General features: G+C 42.9%; 1 pseudogene; it reads right to left on the bottom strand.

Annotated features, from left to right (window-relative positions):
- Positions 1-19,209: 19,209 nt before the first annotated feature.
- Positions 19,210-19,579, bottom strand: LOC128406365 (60S ribosomal protein L37a-like; annotated as a pseudogene).
- Positions 19,580-22,048: the final 2,469 nt, after the last annotated feature.

Raw genomic sequence — 22,048 nt, 5'->3', positions numbered from 1 at the left:
CAGTTTTCTTCCCCCTCCATCCCGCAATATTCCAGCATAAAAATGACATCGAGGAGTGGCTGGGTTGGCCGTTAGGTAGTCAGATCATGTGGGAATGGGATTCTAAATTTGGGGGAGTTTCAGCTTCAAAAAAATCAGTAATTTTCCTTTGAGAAGGTGGCAATCGTGCTATACATCCCAACTGTTTAGATTTATTGGGGTGGTTTGGCTGTAAAGTCGTGCCACTCGTCTCGCTAAAGGCAGATGTTAGGCCTAAGATAGTCGACTTTTCAGAGCCAGATGGTAGAATTAGGGGGGTATTACTTAGAGAGAGCGAAATTAAGTTAACAGGTATCGTGCCACTAGTTGAGTGATCATTAATTGTTTGGATAGTTTTGTTAATACGACCTGTCGGGTCTTCAACCAGATCACTCTTTGGGGCTAAAAATAAAATGGAGTTGTCTCTCATTTGTTGGTCTGGTTCAGCTGGTTCTGTTACCGGTTCGATGGTATCTATGGATTTATTCAACTTGCACATGTTAGAAGAGAGTGGGTTAATAAAGTTACAAGTAAGTGGACCCATATGGGGCACTTTACATGGAGAGCCTAATTCAGATTCGTTAAGTTCCCTCATTTTGTCCCAGGCAGATGTTGTAGCCATATTTGCCTCAGAGATGGGGTGCATGATAGATGGGTCTGGTGATGGGATTTCCGCCTCCAAAATATGGAAGAGTGGATTCATCTCCGCAACAACCAGTTGGCTGGTAGAGGTGGGTGCCTTCCCAACCCACAGGTCCAGTTGTTGGTGGTATAAGCGTGGGACAGAATCTGAATCACAGTCTCTATCAAGCATATTTTGTTTAGGTAATCTCAGCTGTTCCTCCGTCACTTTTGTCAGGCAGAAGTAAAGGGTATCAATTTTATGAAGTATTTCTTTCTGAACTTCTTGCGGGAGAATGCTATAAGAGTGGAGTAAGTTATTATCAAAGCTATCAAGGTCAATTCCCTGATTCTCCGCATACCTGGGCCCAAGGGAGTCCAACCTTTGAGAGTCCTTGGCAACCAGACCAGTAGGATGTTTGGATATGTCCTCCACAGAGTTTATATCAATTAGAACGTGTTGGTCAATCTCATGTTGAGTTTTTGGCAAATTTACAATATGGGGGATAAGTGGAATTGGAGGTGCTTCATTTTTAAAGTACCTTGAGATTCTTATACCACTCGTCTCCAGATGTTCTCTACATTTATACACTAGTTTTGCCAGTCTCCCCTCATAGAATGAGACCACCGCTCTGGCAAGGAATCCGTTGAAGTATAGATATTCCACTTGGGCCAAATCAGTAGGGTTATTAAGGATACCAGGCATATAGATCTTTAAAAGGTTCAATGGAGTCCTGGGGGTTTAGGATAATTTGATAAAACGAGTTTGTTTCGGTACAGCACCAGATTCCAGTTTTTATTTGTTAGATTTGTCAGATTTCTCTTCTTAGAGGGATTGGTTTCATCTACAGATAGAATGTAAGACCATGGATCTTGGATCAAAATGTCTTGCTTGGAGTTAGGTGTTGGGGTAGGTGTTAAGGGTTCCAAGCAATCCATCGCAGCGTCAGGGCAAGGGTTTATAGAACGTTCTTGCTTAGGAGATTTCCTGGTTAGAAGTTTCTCAGTGTTCCCACTGGTCTCGGTTATTGGGATACTCTTGAGAAGATTAAAGAGCTTTTTAAAATCCATTTTTTTGCAACGCACTGCCTTAAAATTTTTAACATTTCTGCTCTTTTTTACCCTTATGGTCCTCCTTTTCAAGGCAGTAGCCCTACAAGATCTCCTGGCCTTCCTTGGTGATCTGTTTTTGCAGGTGGTAGGAAGTAAGTTGTTATTACTTTCCAATTCTACAGTCACCCCGCTGGGTTCCCTACAGAGAGTTTTGCAAGTGTCCATCATTATAGTGACGATTTTTGTACAGGTGGCCAGATGAGATTTTATATTTTCAATATCCTCAGTTAAAAGTACAAGCCATTTGATAACTGATAAATCCTCTTCCTCATTTGTCTCAAGTTGGAAGCAGGAGTCTCTTGATGTTTTAGGGTTTCCCGAAGACATCTCTGCAATTTGTTTTAACATTAGTTCTTCCACTTCTTGGTCTTGGGATGGTTCAGGAGAAGCTTGGGATTTAAGTCTCTGTTTTGGGAGTACTTCGGTGACTGTACCAATTATGTTTGGATTTACTTTGGGCTTTATTGGCCCTTTGTTGTGGCATTCTTCTACACAATCCTCTCTCTGCACAGCCGGCCCTTCAGCGCAGGAGGGAGAAGTTTCCTGCTGATTCTCACTCGGCTTGACTTTACCCCTATTCTTAAAGGGCCGAGTGCTTTTTGTTTGTGCTCCCTTTAGGGTAGCTCTTTTAGAGAGAGGCCTTAGATCACTCTGTTAAAAGCCTGGTGTTCTGCAGCCACTCCTGGTCGTCACCATTATTTATCTTGTAAAGGTCAAGTTGGTAAAAATCTCACCTCGGTTCATTAGCTCCGTCGGGTGTTGCAGCAGGGTTCTCTGCGAAACTACTTCCAAGGTAGGCAAGTAATTGAGACCAATTTGCTGAGCTCCTTTGCCGTGGCGGTGGAGGCTGCGGCGGCGTCAGTGGCGCCTTTCTGGGCCGTGTCGCCCTCCTAGCTCAGTGGGAAAGCATCCGAGATAACAAGGAAGTAAAACCATGAGATGGTAAAATAGGGCAGTAAAACAATAAAATAAAACAATAAAAGGACAATAAAACTATAAAATGGTGAGAGCAGCTGCCTCACCCTGCCTCACAGATCGGTGGCCATCTTGAATTTTTTCGGTGGGATCAGATGTACCCACTAAGCTGGAGCCTGCTTGGGCATGCACAGCAGGCTCACCCCATCACATCTTCATTCATTTATTCATCATTTTATTTATATGTCGCCTTTCCATAGTTAAAACCACGCTCAAGGCGGCTTACAGCATCCCTCCCCAATATTTACAAACATAAGAAAAGTAGTCATAAATAATAAATAAACCACTTCAGAAAGTACAAAACCAAATTCCACATAAATCATAAGATCTAACAATAAATATACAAAAAAACACTATCAACAACAACAACTCTCCTCCCCAAAAAACACCCCATGCAAGATTCTGTTCAGCAGCCTCAGCTTTTGTAGCTGGAGTCAGTCAGGGCCCGGACCTCCCATGCCAGGTGGGAAAGGCCTGCAAAGCAGGGAACAAGTGTGCCAGAACTCACAACCAAGCTCGGTGAGAGGGGTGTGTAAACTGTCAGGCCATCTTTGTCGCTTCCGTTTGGTTAAGAACCTCTTGCCATGGTCATCTCCCTTGGAATCTTGACTTCTGGGCCTTGTAGTTGCTGCTGAGCCAGTCCTGCTGTAAGCCAGAATAAATATCTCTTCAATACTTTCAAGTAAAAGTCACTGTGATGTTTTGTGACAGGACCCTGACAGAGAGAAAGAGACTTAAGTGCTAAATGGTACATCCAGAAAACAAGTTATGAGAGTCTGTGTGTGTGTGCGCACACACGCTCTTGTACACGTGCAAAGAGGAGAAATGGGCAGAGCCAAAGAAAACAAAGTGATGCAGGGGTGGGGAGGAAACTTTCTGCAAGTGTTGAGTTCAAACCTATGTTAATGGAGGGGTGGTGGCTGTGCGGAGGAAGCAGCACCAAAAGAGAGAGCAGAGAAAAAGAGATGGGAAGAAGAAAGAAAGAAAGAAAGAAAGAAAGAAAGAAAGCATGTGCTATGCAATCCTGAAACCCTATAAACCCACTTCTGTCTCTGACAATGCTTACTAGCAGTGGCCGCCAGCCCCTTACATATTACCCTTAAGGGAATGCGGGTCTATTATTATTATTATTATTATTATTCCCACTTCCACTGTTTTGAACTCAATGGGATTTATTTCTGAGCAGACATGTACTGTAAACCTCACTGTAGATTTTTCAGGTACTGTATAACAATAAAACAGTCCTAGTTAAGCATTGGAGGGTCTCAGGTTGTTTTGCTGCAACACAATAGATTCAGAGGTGTGAAAATCACTATTTTTCCACTGGAAGTGATGGTATTCCAGCTGAACTATTTAAAATTTTAAAAGATGATGCTGTTAAGGTGCTACACTCAATATGCCAGCAAGTTTGGAAAACTCAGCAGTGGCCAGAGGATTGGAGAAGATCAGTCTACATCCCAATCCCAAAGAAGGGCAGTGCTAAAGAATGCTCCAACTACCGCACAATTGCACTTATTTCACATGCTAGCAAGGTTATGCTTAAAATTCTACAAGGAAGGCTTAAGCAGTATGTGGACCGAGAACTCCCAGAAGTGCAAGCTGGATTTAGAAGAGGCAGAGGAACCAGAGACCAAATTGCAAACATGCGCTGGATTATGGAGAAAGCTAGAGAGTTCCAGAAAGACATCTACTTCTGCTTCATTGACTATGCAAAAGCCTTTGATTGTGTCGACCACAGCAAACTATGGCAAGTTCTTAAAGAAATGGGAGTGCCTGATCACCTCATCTGTCTCCTGAGAAATCTCTATGTGGGACAAGAAGCTACAGTTAGAACTGGATATGGAACAACTGATTGGTTCAAAATTGGGAAAGGAGTACGACAAGGCTGTATATTGTCTCCCTGCTTATTTAACTTATATGCAGAATTCATCATGCGAAAGGCTGGGCTGGATGAATCCCTAGCTGGAATTAAGATTGCTGGAAGAAATATCAACAACCTCAGATATGCAGATGACACAACCTTGATGGCAGAAAGTGAGGAGGAATTAAAGAACCTTTTATTGAGGGTGAAAGAGGAGAGCGCAAAATATGGTCTGAAGCTCAACATCAAAAAAACAAAGATCATGGCCACTGGTCCCATCACCTCCTGGCAAATAGAAGGGGAAGAAATGGAGGCAGTGAGAGATTTTACTTTCTTGGGCTCCATGATCACTGCAGATGGTGACAGCAGCCACGAAATTAAGAGACGCCTGCTTCTTGGGAGGAAAGCAATGACCAACCTAGACAGCATCTTAAAAAGTAGAGACATCACCTTGCCAACAAAGGTCCGTATAGTTAAAGCTATGGTTTTCCCAGTAGTGATGTATGGAAGTGAGAGCTGGACCATAAAGAAGGCTGATCGCCAAAGAATTGATGCTTTTGAATTATGGTGCTGGAGGAGACTCTTGAGAGTCCCATGGACTGCAAGAAGATCAAACCTATCCATTCTGAAGGAAATCAGCCCTGAGTGCTCACTGGAAGGACAGATCGTGAAGCTGAGGCTCCAATACTTTGGCCACCTCATGAGAAGACTCCCTGGAAAAGACCCTGATGTTGGGAAAGATGGAGGGCACAAGGAGAAGGGGACGACAGAGGACGAGATGGTTGGATAGTGTCTTCGAAGCTACAAACATGAGTCTGAACAAACTGCGGGAGGCAGTGGAGGACAGGAGTGCCTGGCGTGCTCTGGTCCATGGGGTCACGAAGAGTCGGACACGACTAAACGACTAAACAACAACAGCAATATTGATACTGATGGCATTCATTAAATATTGTTTCCATTCTCCCAAGAGACTTAGTGGGTCAATTTGTTTCCTTACCTTGCCTTCACGTTGTCAATCTTGCCTTTGCGTGCTCATCAGCAGGAAAACTGTATATACAGTATATGTGTTTGTTTTCTTACCAGAGATCTGATTATCTTTTAATTTCCCTGCATCACTCCCTTTTGGGGACCAATTTAGTTTTAAATTACTTCCCATTTCCATCGTTTTATAAATGGCTCATTTCTACGAGAACACATGATTTGGATCATCACTGTGCTGCATGCTTTGCAAAGCAACTCTTTTTTGGTGGTTTACTTCTTCAGTCCTTATTTTATTTGCAATGTCTCCTCTCACCCAGCTCACATCTTTAGATTCTGTGTGGCTTTGCTTTATAGCGGTGCTGGCGTATGCAACCCAAAGTTGTCGTTGGTCTTTTCTTTTTCTTTTTTTAAGGTGTGGGGTTTGGTGACCCATAAAGATTTTTGTCATCTTTGGGCATTTAGATACCTTTTTTCATATTTTGGTGGACTGGTGGGTGTGTGGTATCATAAGACTATGGTCAGTCTTTCTTTTGTCTGGCTTCCCCCTGGAGAGGATGACTGTTTAATTCATTGTTTTTGCTGTCAATCCTAAACCTGAGTGGTGGTAGGAAGTTCCAGGTGTGGTCCAGTGGCCTATTCTCATACCCTGCTGGGTTCATGCTGAAGGACAGAAGTTATGGTGCAGCAACACCAGGCATTCCTCTGTTTTTCTTTTAAAAACAAGAATTACTGAGTTCTCTCTCATTTGAAACAATGGAAGAGAAATAAACTATGCCAGAACCAGGACTGGCACAGTAACCTCCCCAGTTTTGGGGAACTGGGAAGGCTATGTATCCTTTGGATTAGTGCCTTCTCTATTCCACCACAACACACAGCCAGTTTGTTCCCAGAATTCTCCAAAGGTTTCTGCAGCGGCTGGAAAGGACCATTTACCCTCAGATAAGACCACCATTGCCCTCCCAAGGTGGCGAACACAAGTCTGTAAAAATAGAAGAAGAAGAAGAAGAAGAAGAAGAAGAAGAAGAAGAAGTATGGGGATGGTGACCTCAATAATTACTACTAATAAAATAAAAACTAGAATAATCTTACTGAGTAACAAAAGAAAGCCAGTGAAATAAGAAAATGTAAATTTCTGTTTAAAAATGCTTATAGCAACCGGCATGTTAATAACTAAATACAGGAAGACAGGCAAGGTTCCGCTTATAGAGGAATGGTAACAGAAACTTTGGTTGTTTTGATAATAAGATTTCAGCAAGCATTTATTTCTGTTGCAGTCATTTAAGTGCAGTTCAACCATATGTTTAAGAGCAGAATCTACTGAAAAGCCAGACCCTCTTACAATTGTGCAAGTTGTACAATTGTACAAATGATCGATGCTTGGCTTGATTTTAATTGCTTTATATCATTCTTTTGATATATTTGGAAAACGCTTATAAGTAGGAAGTTACAAGGCTAGCAATGAAATACTACAGATGCCTATTCAGAAGTATGTCCCACTGAAGTTACCGTATTTTTCGCACTATAGGACGCACCGGTCCATAGGACGCACCTAGATTTGGGGGGGGAAATAAAGGGGAAAAAATTTATTTCCCCCCCCCCAGGCGCGGGGCTGGGGCGGGGGAAGCCCGAGCTTCCCCCTCCCCCAGAACGGGACCCAGAGCCATGCCGAAGCTGCGCGCAGCTTTGGCATCGCTCTGGGAGCTTGCGGGGCTGGGGGAGGAGGAAGCCCTCCGCCAGCCTCCAAACCATCTCGGGAGACAGCGGGATGGCGCACTGCACCTCTCCCGCTGTCCCCCGAGTTTGCGGGGCTGGCGACGGGGAGGAGCAGGCTTCTCTCCGTCGCCAGCCTTCTAGCCAAGTCGGGGGACAGCAGGAAGGGCGCGCTGCGCCTCTCCCGCTGTCTCCCGAGTTTGCGGGGCTGGCGACGGGGAGGAGCAGGCTTCTCCCCCCCGCCAGCCTTCTAGCCAAGTCGGGGGACAGCGGGAAGGGCGCGCTGCGCCTCTCCCGCTATCTCCCGAGTTTGCGGGGCTGGCGACGGGGAGGAGCAGGCTTCTCCCCCCCGCCAGCCTTCTAGCCAAGTCGGGGGACAGCGGGAAGAGCGCGCTGCGCCTCTCCTGCTGTCTCCCGAGTTTGCGGGGCTGGCGACGGGGAGGAGCAGGCTTCTCCCCGTCGCCAGCCTTCTAGCCAAGTCGGGGGACAGCGGGAAGGGCGCGCTGCGCCTCTCCCGCTGTCTCCCGAGTTTGCGGGGCTGGCGACGGGGAGGAGCAGGCTTCTCCCCCCCCCCGCCAGCCTTCTAGCCAAGTCGGGGGACAGCGGGAAGGGCGCGCTGCACCTCTCCCGCTGTCTCCCGAGTTTGCGGGGCTGGCGACGGGGAGGAGCAGGCTTCTCCCCCCCGCCAGCCTAGTAACCAAGTCGGGGGAGTTGTTGTGAGTTGCTGCTTTGTGGTTGTGTGCCTTTAATGAATAAAAGCAGTGCTTTTTTCTAAAAAAAAATGTTTAGGGGTACTCTCATTTTCCTACTCGTATTGAAATACTGCCCCTCAATGAGGCCAAACTTAGATTCACAAAATATTTAGGGGTGTGCATACCCCTGCATCCCCCAGGAAAAAAACCTGAATAAAAGTGTACAAATGAATTAATAAGTAGTTGAGTTCAAAAACTGAGGCTAATCCTCATGGAAGAGGTGGGGTTTGGAGGAGTGGTCTGAAAGGAGCTTGCATTGCAGGAAGATTGTATTGAATATATTGCAAACTTCAGCACTGTAGAGCTACTGAATGAGTCTATTACAACGACATAAAATATTTAAGTCTAATGTTGTAATTTCGGTTGCTATTACTTGGTTCCATATGCTGGAACATACATTGTTATTTTATTTTCCAGTTTTAGTGTTTCCCTTTTCAAATTCTTTCTCTTTCTTAATAGACTGGAAATGAAACTGATTAGTTGCCTCAGTGAATCTATTATTTCCTTTGGCATGCTTCTTTTAAATGTTAGCTCATCATATTGTGTGTGTGTGTGTGTGTGTTCTCTCTCTCTCTCTCTCTCTCTCTCACACACACACACACACACACACTTACACACACTTTACATAATGTGCTTCCAGCAGTAAATGCCAAATCCTGTAAAAATAAAAAGGTGCAGAGAAATATCGCATGCCTGGGCAGCAGAATAGGGGACTATACTACAAAGTTCTTTTGCAGGTTTTATTTAGAAAAAAAAAACAATCAGGAAAGAAACCTAGGAAAGAAAGCAAAAACAGAGCAATTGAAATTTTCCAGTCACTTAAATTCTGTAATGGATCCTTATCTAGTATATATTACATATGCCATTGCCTGCTAATTCACTCATCATTTCTACAAGGGGATATATATATAAATAAAATGATGTTGTTATTTAGTTATATTATTTAATTAGAGGCAGCATCACTCCAACAGGCAGGAGCAGTTTATTACTAGCATGACATAACCAAATACAAAATAATAAATTTCTGGAGGGGAAAATATATATGCACCAGGAAAATCTAATGGGATGAAGAAGGGAGGGGCTGACTTATGGAGGATTCTTCAAAAGTGCCTATCTCGCCCTTTTGAGCTGTGAAAACTCTGGAGGGAGATGAATTATAAAATCACAGCAGAAAGTTCCCAGGGAGACCACAGCAGGGGGTATATTCTTCTCTGGGGAGAACTTTGATTCTGAATGTTAATATATTTAAACTAGTTGTGAACTAAATTGTTTCAGATAATGCCACTGGTAATGACACATTTTCCATATTAACATGTGTGCCTTTTGTTTATAAATTTAACAACAGGCAGACATACCAGGCCCTAGGTGCTCTTCCAATACAGTTTAAGGTTGTAACAAAGCATCCAGTGTTAACAGCATGCTTATCTGCGTAAGAAATGAACAGATGCTAATAAATAAAATTTACTCCAGCCACGTTAGCAGATTCTTGATTTGCCACTTAAGGGAAGCTCTGCATTTTGAACCGCATATGATTACGCCTCAGGTGTTACAATAGGTTATAGCCAACTATGTTCTACTCAGAGTAGACCCATTGAAATTAATGGACCATAGTTGGGTCTCATCTCTACCATGCATTTAAAGCAGTTTTAATAGCACTTTAATAATAATAATAATAATAATAATAATAATAATAATAATAATAATAATGCTTTCCTCCAAAGAATCCTGGGAACTCCAGTTTGTTAAGACGATTTTTGAGATCCCTATTCTGCTCACAGAGCTACAATTCCCACAGTGGTTTAACAACCAATCCCTCTTTCCAGAGAACTCTGAGAACTGTAGCTCTAGGTGGGGGGGGGAGGGTCTCATAACAACCCTCAGCACCCTTAACAAGCTACATTTCCCAGGATTCTTGTGAGGAAGCCATGATTTTTTCAAGTGATTTGACCATAAATATATGGTACAGATGGGCATGTACTGATGCCCTTTAATTTCAGTGGGTCTGCTATGAGTTGAACAAACACTGGGTTCAACCCTGTACCTCTGGCCAATTTTTGCATCTGTAGCAGGCCTCTTAAAATATGTTGGGTGATATCCTGCTAAGTCATACTTAGTGTAGACCAATTGAAATAAATATTCTTAAGTTGACTGCATCTCCTGCCTTCAGTGGGTCTGTGCTGATTATGATTAACATTGGATGTCACCCAATGTTTTGTTATGGATGTCATCTGCTTTCTATGCAGGGGGATCGAGCTCAGTATTGTCTATATTGATTAGTAGCAGCTCTTTAGAGTTTCAAACAGGAGATAAAAAGGAATTGAACTTGGGATCTTCTGCCTGCAGAGCAAATGCTCTATCACTGAACTACAGCTTGTCCCCTGTTGGAAACCCTGGAGAGCCATTGCCACTCATTGTGGATAATTCTAAGCTAGATGGCCCAATGGTCTGGTTTGATGTAAAGCAGCTACCTATGCTCTTATAATCCTGAAGAGCTAACAACCTCCTAATGCTTATGGATGCTGCTTACAGTATCACATTCTACCTGAAGTGTAGTTTTGCAGGGTTGTGGTATTTCTATGTGTGGTTCATTTTAGCAATTACTGTGATTAAGAAAGGAGTTGGCTAGACTTGGCATGCAGGTACTCTGGGAAATTTCTCTCTGATCTGTCCAGTTCTCTGCTATGTGCTGTGTTGCTATTATGCATTCAAGGCCAAAGCACAGTTATCCACAGCACCATAAAAGCGCTATCCCCACCCCCATCATTCCCTCTCTTCCCACACCCTGCACCCTTCATTCCCTGAGCCAGTCTATCTACTTTTCACTTCTCATCAGTGCTATTTTTCTAGGAAAAAATGGTGCTGGAACTCACAATGAACACCTCCCTTGTTCTCTTATAATGGCAATGGCACCCATATGAGAGGTGCAGGAACTGAGTTCTGGCAAGTTCTGGCTGAAAAAAAGCCCTGCTTCTCATCACAATGTGCACCTAATGGACCCTAGAAAGGTTCAGGCATAACTAGGAATGGGTGACTGTCAATTTCAGTTTTTCACATACCACTCCCAGTCTTAAATTCAGCTTTCCACATTTCCACATTAGTTGGTTGTTGTTTTTAAAAAGAGCCTCATGAAAATTTATCACTGGTTTACTCCTAATATATACTTTGTATTCCATCACATTTTTTGCAAAGCACTTTCCACAATACAACACATTTCTGTACGTTATTTTCACTAATATATGCATATTATGCACACTCTGAATTTTTATATGGAACTAAAACTGAACTAAATTTCTTCCACTTTCTTATCAGATTATCATCTGACATAAGGACCTCTTATTGCTCACACAAGTAATGTTAAAGTGACCACCAATGGTTCCAATGGTTCAGGCAGCATGAGCAAAATTACCTTTAAACTTTTAAAATGAAGGCTTTTAAAAAACCATTTGCTCAGAGCCATCTTTTTGATGATAGTATAAATAACATGTTCCCTTTAGATGTCCTCTCCACTCCATAACTTCCATCAAGCTTGTCCATTGGCTGTGCTGTCTGGGGATGATGGAGTTGAAGTCTAAAACATCTGGAAAGCTAAGGAAGACTGTATAAAGATGCTTGGTTTCTTCTTTGCCACCTCTGACTTGGTTGTTTTCATTTGTCTGTAATTTTAATTTGCAGGAAAAAATACAGGATGATGGGGGGGGGGGAGGAAAGGGACCAAAACTTTTGCAGAAAAGAAAAGAAACCTAGCAAAAATGAGACATGAAGGCAACACAGGAGAAAAAATGGATTTAAAATGGCACAGTACATGCTGATTTGTACTTGTGTACTGCCATGTGGACAGCAGGCCTTGATGTATGCTAATGTAATCAACAGCAAGGAAATGCTCACTTCTGCATCAACGGGCCATGTGGCAGAATTCATAAATCTGAAACAGTGCAAAATGATGCTTGCTTAGGTGCCTATTTACTGGACTTGATGATGCTTAATATTCAAGGAAAGTCCAGATTTCGCTCTGAAAACACACTGTGTGGAACCTCATGTTTCAAGGGAAGTTACTGACTTTTACATTCAGTCTTTAGAAAGTTTCACTTTCTTCAAAGGGGGCACCAAGACCTGTGAATACTCCTGTGGAACTAGAAAGGCTATAGCTCAGTAGTAGAGCATCTGTGTCGCATGCAGAAGGCACCATGTCATATTTTAGGCATCTGTAGTTAGGGCTTGGAAAGACCCCATCTGAAATCCCGGAGAGCCTCCAGCCAGAAATGAAATTACCAAACTTGATACAGCCATAGTCTGGTTCCATATAAAGCAGATTCCTATGTTGGAGTCCTCATTTTACCTTCAGGCATTCTACTCATGAGTAAAAGTGGCACAAAAGTGAGAAAGAGTACACTAAGCTGTGCTCCCTTCTATCCCTTTCTGTGGGTTAGAGATGTAACTTCTGAAGTGGGAAGACTCCCTTGCTCACGAAAGCTCCCTGCAAATACAAAATTGTGACCTGATGTTGAATATCATGGAGGGAAGGTGTTGATGATGTATTGTCTGCCTGAATGAAGCTAAGGGAATGATGAGTTTTTGAGAAATTTAAGGGCATATGGAGAACTCCAATCAGGTTACCATTCTTTGTTGCCAGAGGTCCAAACTACACTTGATGTGAATCACATCACTAACAACTGAGTGAAGAATTTTCCTGTAGAAAGAAACCAGCACAGGAACCTGAGCTGGATTAGGGACCTGGTGTGGTTTTGAGGGGCTTTAGCCCTTTGCTGGCCACTGTGATCTAAATTGAATTTGCCCTTGTCCACCCCTGCAATTTGCTTGGAACAGAAAGCTCCCATTAAATCGAGTGGGACCTTTTCTTCATTCCAACTGCCTACTCCAGACCAGGACTTCAGCTGGGGAAGAAAAGGAGAAAATGCCCTTGGGGGACTGAATTTATTTTCAGGACCCCCATAATCAGATTAATTTGCACTCTTTGATTCTGAATTCACAAGTACTGGTGCCAGTTTGAAGCTTTGTTGCATATAGAGTTGAGCATAGGAAGCTGCCTTACTAAGGCAAACTGTTGATCCATCTAGATGACCTCAGAGTTTCAGACTGGGGACATTCCCAGCCCTACCTGGAGATGCTGGGAATTGAACCTGAGACCTTCTGCATGCAAAGCAGATGCTCTACCACTGAGCCACAGCCCTTCCTTCTACTGTAAAGACTGGTCTCTGACTGTAATCCATTTATATTTTAACATATTTTATATCTGTCTTTTTTATATTCGTTGTTATTGTTAGAGAAACCCATTCTTTTACTTTTCTATGGCTGCAGTCACACAGCTGTTTATTCAATTCGCCCAATATTTCCATAACCATTCATTTTCTGCATTGTATTTGAGTTTTCACATCATGGGGAAAAGTCGCTTCCGGGAAACAATGGAAGATTCATCACAGAGAAAGAAAATACTATACTTACTCGATGCAGTTTGCTCCCAGAAGAGCAATGGCCACCAACATGTGGTTTAGAAAGAGAATTAAATAAATTCATGGAAGATAAGGCTATCAATGGCTCCATTCTACATTCATGGTTGGAGACAGTATGCCTTTAGGTGCTTCCCAAAAGAGGCATCTGATTGGCCTCTGTGATGACAGGATGCTGGACTAGATGGGCCTTCAGCCTGGTCCTTCAGAGCTGCTCTTATGTCCTTATGCATGTAAATAGGACAAGTTGGATAAAGGGCATTAAGGGCTAACTAACCTTCACTATGCTATCTGTCTCTTTGTTCCCAAAATGAAGACAAGAAAGCTGAAGAACTTCCAATGTTTTGAATCTTGCTTAAACTGTTTTCTGTGTCAAATGAAGTCTCATTCTCTAGGGACTGTCCTCAAGGGAAAATCTATTTCTTTTTTTGTAAATACTTAAGGATATAGGGGCATGTTGATAGGTTGAATAATTATGTATATATGGATTCCCATAGTGAAGAGTCCCAAAGCATTTAATTTTGTTTACACTAAGTTCTTGCTGAAGGACTCTAGGGGAAAACTCTCAGAAAATGAAATTTCAGTGCAGGTTTCTGCAATTCAGATTTTAGAACAAGCATAAAAAGAACTGGTTTTGTATTCATAGGTTTTTTGGTTATTCCCTTCTCTTTCCTTCTCAATAATTTTTATTTTATTTTAATAGGACTCATCAATAAGGAGCTTATCAGATGAATGGTCTCAATGGTCTCATCACATCAATGGTCATGTGCTCTCATTGCCTGCCATTATTTGGGGACTTGGTATTGTATATTGTATGTAGGGCTGTATATTGCTGCAGTGCTATTTTTCTAGAAAAAGAGGTGCTGAAAATCACCACGAACACCTTCTTCATTAATGGCGCACAGCTGAGAGGTGCTCGACCTGAGTTCCTGTGAGTTCCCCCTGTAAAAAAAGCCCTGATTGTATGTGGTGGCTGGTTGGACAGTGATAATCAGAGCAACCATCGCAGCAGCAGCAAGTAGTCAGGTAAGCAGGCATTGAGATGACACTTGGCAGTTCTGCATGTGGAAAGAGGCTAATGGCAGTGCCGAGTGAGTCAAGGGGGCTCTTATCCATCTCTCTCAAGGTCCAATAGCAGTGCATCCTATTTTGCCACTTGAGGCAAAATGGGAAATGCAACCCTGCCCTTCTGTTGCCACCACCACCACACCTGCTCCTGCCACCTGCAACACTAGTTCTGCAACTGCCACAACCTGCACTACCTGCCCTGCAGTGGCAATATCCACAAGATCTCCCTTTGTTGTTGTCGTGTCCGACTCTTCGTGACCCCATGGACCAGAGCACTCCAGGCACTCCTGTCTTCCACTGCCTCCCGCAGTTTGGTCAAACTCATGCTGGTAGCTTCGAGAACACTGTCCAACCATCTCGTCCTCTGCCGCCCCCTTCTCCTTGTGCCCTCCATCTTTCCCAACATCAGGGTATTTTCTAGGGAGTCTTCTCTTCTCATGAGGTGGCCAAAGTATTGGAGCCTCAGCTTCAGGATCTGTCCTTCCAGTGAGCACGCAGGGCTGATTTCCTTAAGAATGGATAGGTTTGATCTTCTTGCAGTCCATGGGACTCTCAAGAGTATCCTCCAGCACCATAATTCAAAAACATCAATTCTTCGGCAATCAGCCTTCTTTATGGTCCAGCTCTCACTTCCATAGATCTCCCATTATTTGGGATTAAATCATGGCAGAAGTCACTGAGATCTTGCCTGAAATTGGTGCTGCTTTTCCACCGCTGGTGGAGGTGGGGGGGCAAGTGGGGGAAAGAGGTGTCCACAGAAGTGTCACCTCAAGGGCTTTCACACTTGAGGTGGTGGCCTCCAGTGGCTACGGTGGGCATGCTAAGATCTATGACCTAAGGGGTTCATATTAGTTAATGTGTGAGCTGGCCTTGCACAAAACCTTCTCCAGGCAAAATACAAGGTTCTGCTATGGCCACATTTAGGACACCCATTGCTCAATCAGCTCATAGTTCTTTTTAATTTTTGAAAAGTTAAGGGGGCGATTCACTTAAATTTGTGAGTCAGACTTTACGTATATCATGGTTTGCTGAACTGGTAATGAATGGATCTATGAGTAATTGATGTTTGAGTTAACAATTATGCCACGCAGGATGCCTTGAATATTTGATAACCATTCATTGGAAGATGATTCTAGGCTTTTGATGTCTCTCTCATTCTTTTCTTTTCTTTTTAACTGTGGCCACCCTGTGTGCTGAGACTCCTATGGGCATACTCAAGATCACGTAATGTAGTTGATCTAATGCAGATGTTAGAAGCTACTTTTCATGCAATAGTAGTTCGAGACCAAGTTCATACAAACAGTGGATTTCTAGGGCTGAAGAATTTTAAACGATGTTGGACAGGATGGGGTGGGGAAGAGAAGGAACACATGTTTGAGTGTTCACATACATGTATGGGGAGTTATAAATTGAGTGTTCAATGTGCTTAACAGCCAAGCATTGTGCACATCCACCAAGCCTCATGGAGAATGCGTATATATTCAATGAGGAGGGAACTGTGCATATGTCTCCGTCAATATACATAATCTCCAACAGGCCTTGGTTAATGTAGATATCTCCAGAGCATTGTATACATTCTTCAGCCATTCTGCATAATCTCAATAAGACTTTGGGGAATGTGCAACATGAAATTATTTTTGTGTAGTGTTTTATTGATTTGCAAATCTGCACTGGCTCATCAGTACCACTAAGAAAGAAAGAAAGAAAGAAAGAAAGAAAGAAAGAAAGAAAGAAAATATTGATATCACATTGTGTATACAGTGGTACCTCGGGTTACATCTGCTTCAGGTTACATCTGCTTCAGGTTACAGACTCCGCTAACCCAGAAATAGTGCTTCAGGTTAAGAACTTTGCTTCAGGATGAGAACAGAAATCGTGCTCCGGTGGCGCGGCAGCAGCAGCAGGAGGCCCCATTAGCTAAAGTGGTGCTTCAGGTTAAGAACAGTTTTAGGTTAAGTACAGACCTCCGGAACGAATTAAGTACTTAACCCGAGGTACCACTGTAGTTAACTTAAGCTTGGTTTCTTGTGACCTGAGTGATTATGGACAAATTGGGTATTATCACAGCAAAAAATATGCATTTAAATATACGCTTTAAGAGAATATGCACATTTGAAATACAGCTTCAAGAGAATATATATATATATGGAACGGAATGGGATTATGGATAAAAACATGTGAAAGTGACACAGTCTAGAAACAGGCAGATCCATGCATCCACCCCAGTTCATAAGAACTGTGTATGCACAAAGTTTGGAAATGAAAAAATAGAACAATAAAGAATTACTAAAATATCAATTCCACTTCAGAATATGGAATGCCAAAATCCAGGTCAAAATTCTGATGTGGAGAATTGTGGAAGCACCCTTAACCATATAACTGACCATCGCTAAGACTTTCTTGGCTGATGTAAATTTTTTTCCTTCACTTGTGTCCTTTGCGAGAAGATAGTCAAGTTTTTAGTACAGTGGCTTGACTGGCTGTTGCCTTGGTAACACAGCACCAGCAAAATGTGTCCCCTGTCCACAGAGAGAAAATGTGGAACAGATATAGATACAGATATAGATATAGATATAGAAACAAATTAGTCCTTAAAGGTATCCTCAACTTGAAACCCATCAGGTTGCCTTTTAATAGCTGGGCTTGAGGAACAATAGAATGTGAGACATGTTTTACATATGCTGCTTTATAAGGATATTCTTGAAGGTTTGATACAGAAACTTTGGTTCAATAGTAAACATTATTTGCTATGTGCTCTTGTTTCTCATTTTAGAACAAAACACTTCTCCATTGGCTGTTTCTGTTTCTGGATGCTATTGACCTACTCCATCCTTCCATTTCCTTATACATTTCCATTTTTGCTAGCTAGAAGGCCAGATTTTAATGCCTCTTTTAGTCTGTGGCTATTTTACCAAAGGGATTCAACTGTGTAATTAAAGTAGATTGGTCACTCTTGTGCAACTACAAGGGGAGGCAATCAGGAATGGGACCACAACGACACATGGGCAGTGAGGCTTAACTCTTCCCCATCAGTGCCACAGTCCCAATGTCCATTTATGAACTTAGCTTAGGAATTTTTAAGAACATAATGAGAGCTCCCTGGGTCATGCCACTGGCCCATCTAGTCCAGCACTTTCCCCCCACAGTGATTAACCAGGCGCCCATGGGAAACCTGCAGACAGAATGTGGGAGCAGCATTACTCTCCCTATTTATGTTCCTAGCAACTGGTATTCAGAGGCATTCTGCCTCTGCCTGGCAGAACATAGCTATCATGGCTAGCAGCCACTTATAGCCTCATCCTCCATGAAGGATTCCAAGTTGGCAGCCATCACTACCTCTTAGGGGACCAAATTCCATATTTTATGTGTTGTGTGAAGAAGTACTTTCTTTTGCCTTTCTTGAATTTGCCAAAATTTAAAGGTCCGTATAGTAAAAGCTATGGTTTTCCCAGTAGTGATATATGGAAGTGAGAGCTGGACCATAAAGAAGGCTGATCGCCGAAGAATTGATGCTTTTGAATTATGGTGCTGGAGGAGACTCTTGAGAGTCCCATGGACTGCAAGAAGATCAAACCTCTCCATTCTGAAGGAAATCAGCCCTGAGTGCTCACTGGAAGGACAGATCGTGAAGCTGAGGCTCCAATACTTTGGCCACCTCATGAGAAGAGAAGACTCCCTGGAAAAGACCCTGATGTTGGGAAAGATGGAGGGCACAAGGAGAAGGGGACGGCAGAGGACGAGATGGTTGGATAGTGTTCTCGAAGCTACCAGCATGAGTTTGACCAAACTGCTGGAGGCAGTGGAAGTCAGGAGTGCCTGGCGTGCTCTGGTCCAATGGGGTCACAAAGAGTTGGACACAACTAAATGGCTAAACAACAACAACAACAGATGGCCTTGAGTTCTTGTATTATGAGAGAGGGACAGTTAGCTCAGTTGGTTTGAGTGTAGCTAATGCCAAGGATGAAGAATTGATCCCTATATGGGTCACCTTCATATTCCTACATTGCAGGAGGTTGGACTAGAAGACCCTCGGGGTTCCTTCCAATGCTACAATTCTTTGATTCCAGGGAGGAATTTTTTTCTCTTTTCAGTTTCTTCAGACCATTCTGAATTGTGTGTGCCTCTGTCTGTTCTCACTCATCTTTTCTCTAAACTGAAATGCCCCAAATATTTTTCTAGATAACTTTTGCTCTAGAAAACTTTTATCAGGATCAAATGGAGGTGGAAGAAAAGGTCAAGCTTGCTTTTAACATGCTATGGTCCAATCCACTTTGCAGCTGCTGTTTTAATTTAAATACACATTGCATGCAACCACACATTTAACTCTAGTTTGGCCCTGACACTCCTAGCTAAGATACAGGGGAAGCGCTTGAATGCTTCCCTGATTTTTAATATTTTTTAAAAAACTGAAAAGCAGCCAGGGAAGGCTGCCAGTTTCTGCACAGGAACAGCTGTGGGAAGGGGTTTCCAAACCATTTCCGTCTTACTGTTGTCTGCTCAAAAGCAGCCACCTACATAGCTTTGACACTTATGGGGGCAGAGGGAGAGCAGATATGGGTCAGTAGTGCTGCAATCAGGCAACTTTAAACTCTTGCAGCACAATCCAAACTCAAGAGCCAGGAGGAAGAGGTAGCTTTGGTGGCTCTTTTTTTTTAATGTTCACATCCACCTTTAATTGACAATAAGGACATGAACTGTGGAGGAAGAGTAACAGTGGAAAAAAAATATGTTTCTACTGGTCTTTTAACTCCTTCAGTCTTCTGATGGCAGATTTCACCATCACCGCTGAAGTGGTGTTGTATGTCCAGGCACCACCAGCTACTGTTTTCATACAAGAGCCACAGTGCCAGATACCCACAGCTTTCCTTTTGGTCTTGCCACAGAAGGAGCAAGAATATTTACCATGCTGGCTAATTTTAATCTTCTTCACCATTTTTCTCAGGGAAGCTCCCTATAGGGTACCACATTTACCCACAATCTCAATCTTCTTGGTTCGTTTGGCCATCTTGTTACTGCCGCAGGGAGAGAACACTTTGGTGGCTCTTGAGTTTTCCTGGTAGAGCCAGGGCTCAGATGGGGGTAAAGGTAAAGGGACCCCTGACCATTAGGTCCAGTTGTGGCCGACTCTGGGGTTGCAGTGCTCATCTCGCTTTATTGGCCAAGGGAGCCAGTGTACAGCTTCCGGGTCATGTGGCCAGCATGACTAATCCACTTCTGGCGAACCAGAGCAGCGCACGGAAACACCGTTTACCTTCCCGCTGGAGTGGTACCTATTTATCTACTTGCACTTTGACGTGCTTTTGAATTGCTAGGTTGGCAGGAGCAGGGACCGAGCAACGGAAGCTAACCCCGTCACGGGGATTCAAACCGCCGACCTTCTGATCAGCAAGTCCTAGGCTCTGTGGTTTAATCCACAGTGCCACCCGCGTCCACGGATGTCTGTAGCCCAGCTTAATGGGTCAATTGTCTTGATTTGGTATACAGCAGATTCCTAAGTTAACTCCTGTGTATCATCTGACTTAGTCCTTAATTTGCTACCATTATATTTATTCAAAAATATTTATATACCCTTTTTACATGTTTTTCTTTTTTCAATGCACACACAATAATAATAAACCTAGCATTAACACTGTTAACGTCATTTTACGGTACATAATCTTAGGGCACTAATGGTCGATGTAGACTCTCCGCAGACGTGTTTGTGAAATTGGTGGGAGAATTATCGACTAAAGGGGACCAGGTTTCATCAAAGGTGTCTTTCTTTTTAACACCTTTTGCTACGCTTCTAAGCCCAGTTAGTCGCTCGAAAATAGTCATGCCCTAGATATTGTTGAACCATACCTCAAGGAGTAGCTCAGCCTGGGATTTCCAAAAATACTCTATCACTAAACGTGCAGCCATCAGTTAAAAAAAAAAAATCTATTATGCAACATCAAATTATAAAGTAGAAGAAAGACAATAAATCAGTACAACGCCATAAAACAGTACCACATGTACAATCCAATCTGACAGTTCTGTGTATAGTCAACATTGATCTGAATCGGCATTACTAATGCATGGGTAGTTTAAAGAGAGGATTCAGGGTTAGGCTCCCATTACTACTCATGAAAGCATTGGAAGGGGGAAAGCTCAGTGGCAGAGCACTTGTTTTGCACGCAGGAGGTCCCAGGTTCAACCCCAGACATCTCCAGGTAGGGCTGATAATGTTCCCGGCCTGAAACCCTGGAGAGCTGCTGCCAGGCAATGTAGACATTACTGAGCTGGATGGACCAGCTGACTTATATGGCAGCTTCCTAGGTTTCCACATGCACAGAAAATGTACCTTTCACACACCTGTCTTTCCTCTGCTTTGCCAACTGGGGTTGGGTAAGAGCAATGTTATTTCTCAGGGCTGCCATTTGATCTCTGCTTTTCCATATATTCAGTTTGCAGTGCAATCCTCATCGTGCCTGCTCAGAAGTCAAGTCCTGTTGCATTCAATAAGGTTTACTCCCAGGTAAATAGTGCTGGATTTCAGCCACAGCCAGATAATTACAGAGTGAAATTCAGCTACATCAGAAACCAGCAGGAGGCAAATGTAGCGTATTCCATATTTTAGCTGGTATTTCTGAGCCCCATTTATTTCATTTCTCTTTTTTAAAAGAATTGTTTACCGAGTGAAGTCTGTCATTCTCATTTAGTTCCGGTCTAAAGTGGGGGTGGATTCATCAAAACTGGGGGGGAAAACATTTTGGTGAATGGAACCAGGTGTTGCAATGAAATGAGCAGTTCAATGAAAATTGCTGGTTTGAGACTGTGTTATGAATTCTTTTTAAAAAACATATCTTCGCAGTGGCTCTATTCAGGCATTTAGAGCCTTAGTTAAACAAACACACAGCGGGTGGGGAGTGGGCACCAGCATGCTAGCTTTGCAGTCTCCCACCTCAGCCCTGCCACCCTCCATGAATTCAAGGGGACTTATTTGCAGTGAGTAGGCAGTCCCTACAGATGGACCAACCTGGCAGTTTTGGTATCTCTCTGTTTCTTGTTTTTCTAATCTTAAAAATTCAGTTTTCCACATTTCTGCACCAGGAGCTTTTTTTAAAAAAAAAAAAAAATCCTCATGAAAACTTGCCAGTGTTCTAGTGTGAATTTCTCCTAGCGCTCTTATTTTTGCATTTTCTACCCGAATCACATATTTGCCCTAATATAACATGCAGTTTTGTTATTTTTTCAGTTTTATGCACACTTACTTATAATATGCATTTTTGTACACATGGCTTTGCTGGAGAACTGCACTTCAAAATTCACTGGACTGCAAATCTTACAGAAGAGCACGCCATTCCTCATCAATTGATCTGCTCACTCTATACATTTGTCTTCATGCATTTGGAAATTTAATGCATTTCTCCTTAGTGCAAAGTGAGAACTTGGGGAGGGTCTCTGGTCCCCCATGGCTCAGATGCACACCACCTTGATCTGTGCATTCAATTCTGTGTCTCAAA

This window comes from Podarcis raffonei, chromosome Z (genome assembly GCF_027172205.1).
Source record: "Podarcis raffonei isolate rPodRaf1 chromosome Z, rPodRaf1.pri, whole genome shotgun sequence".
Classification (NCBI taxonomy): Eukaryota; Metazoa; Chordata; class Lepidosauria; order Squamata; family Lacertidae; genus Podarcis; species Podarcis raffonei.
Note: the sequence above shows the minus strand (reverse complement) of the source record. Positions and strands in the feature narration are given on the sequence as shown.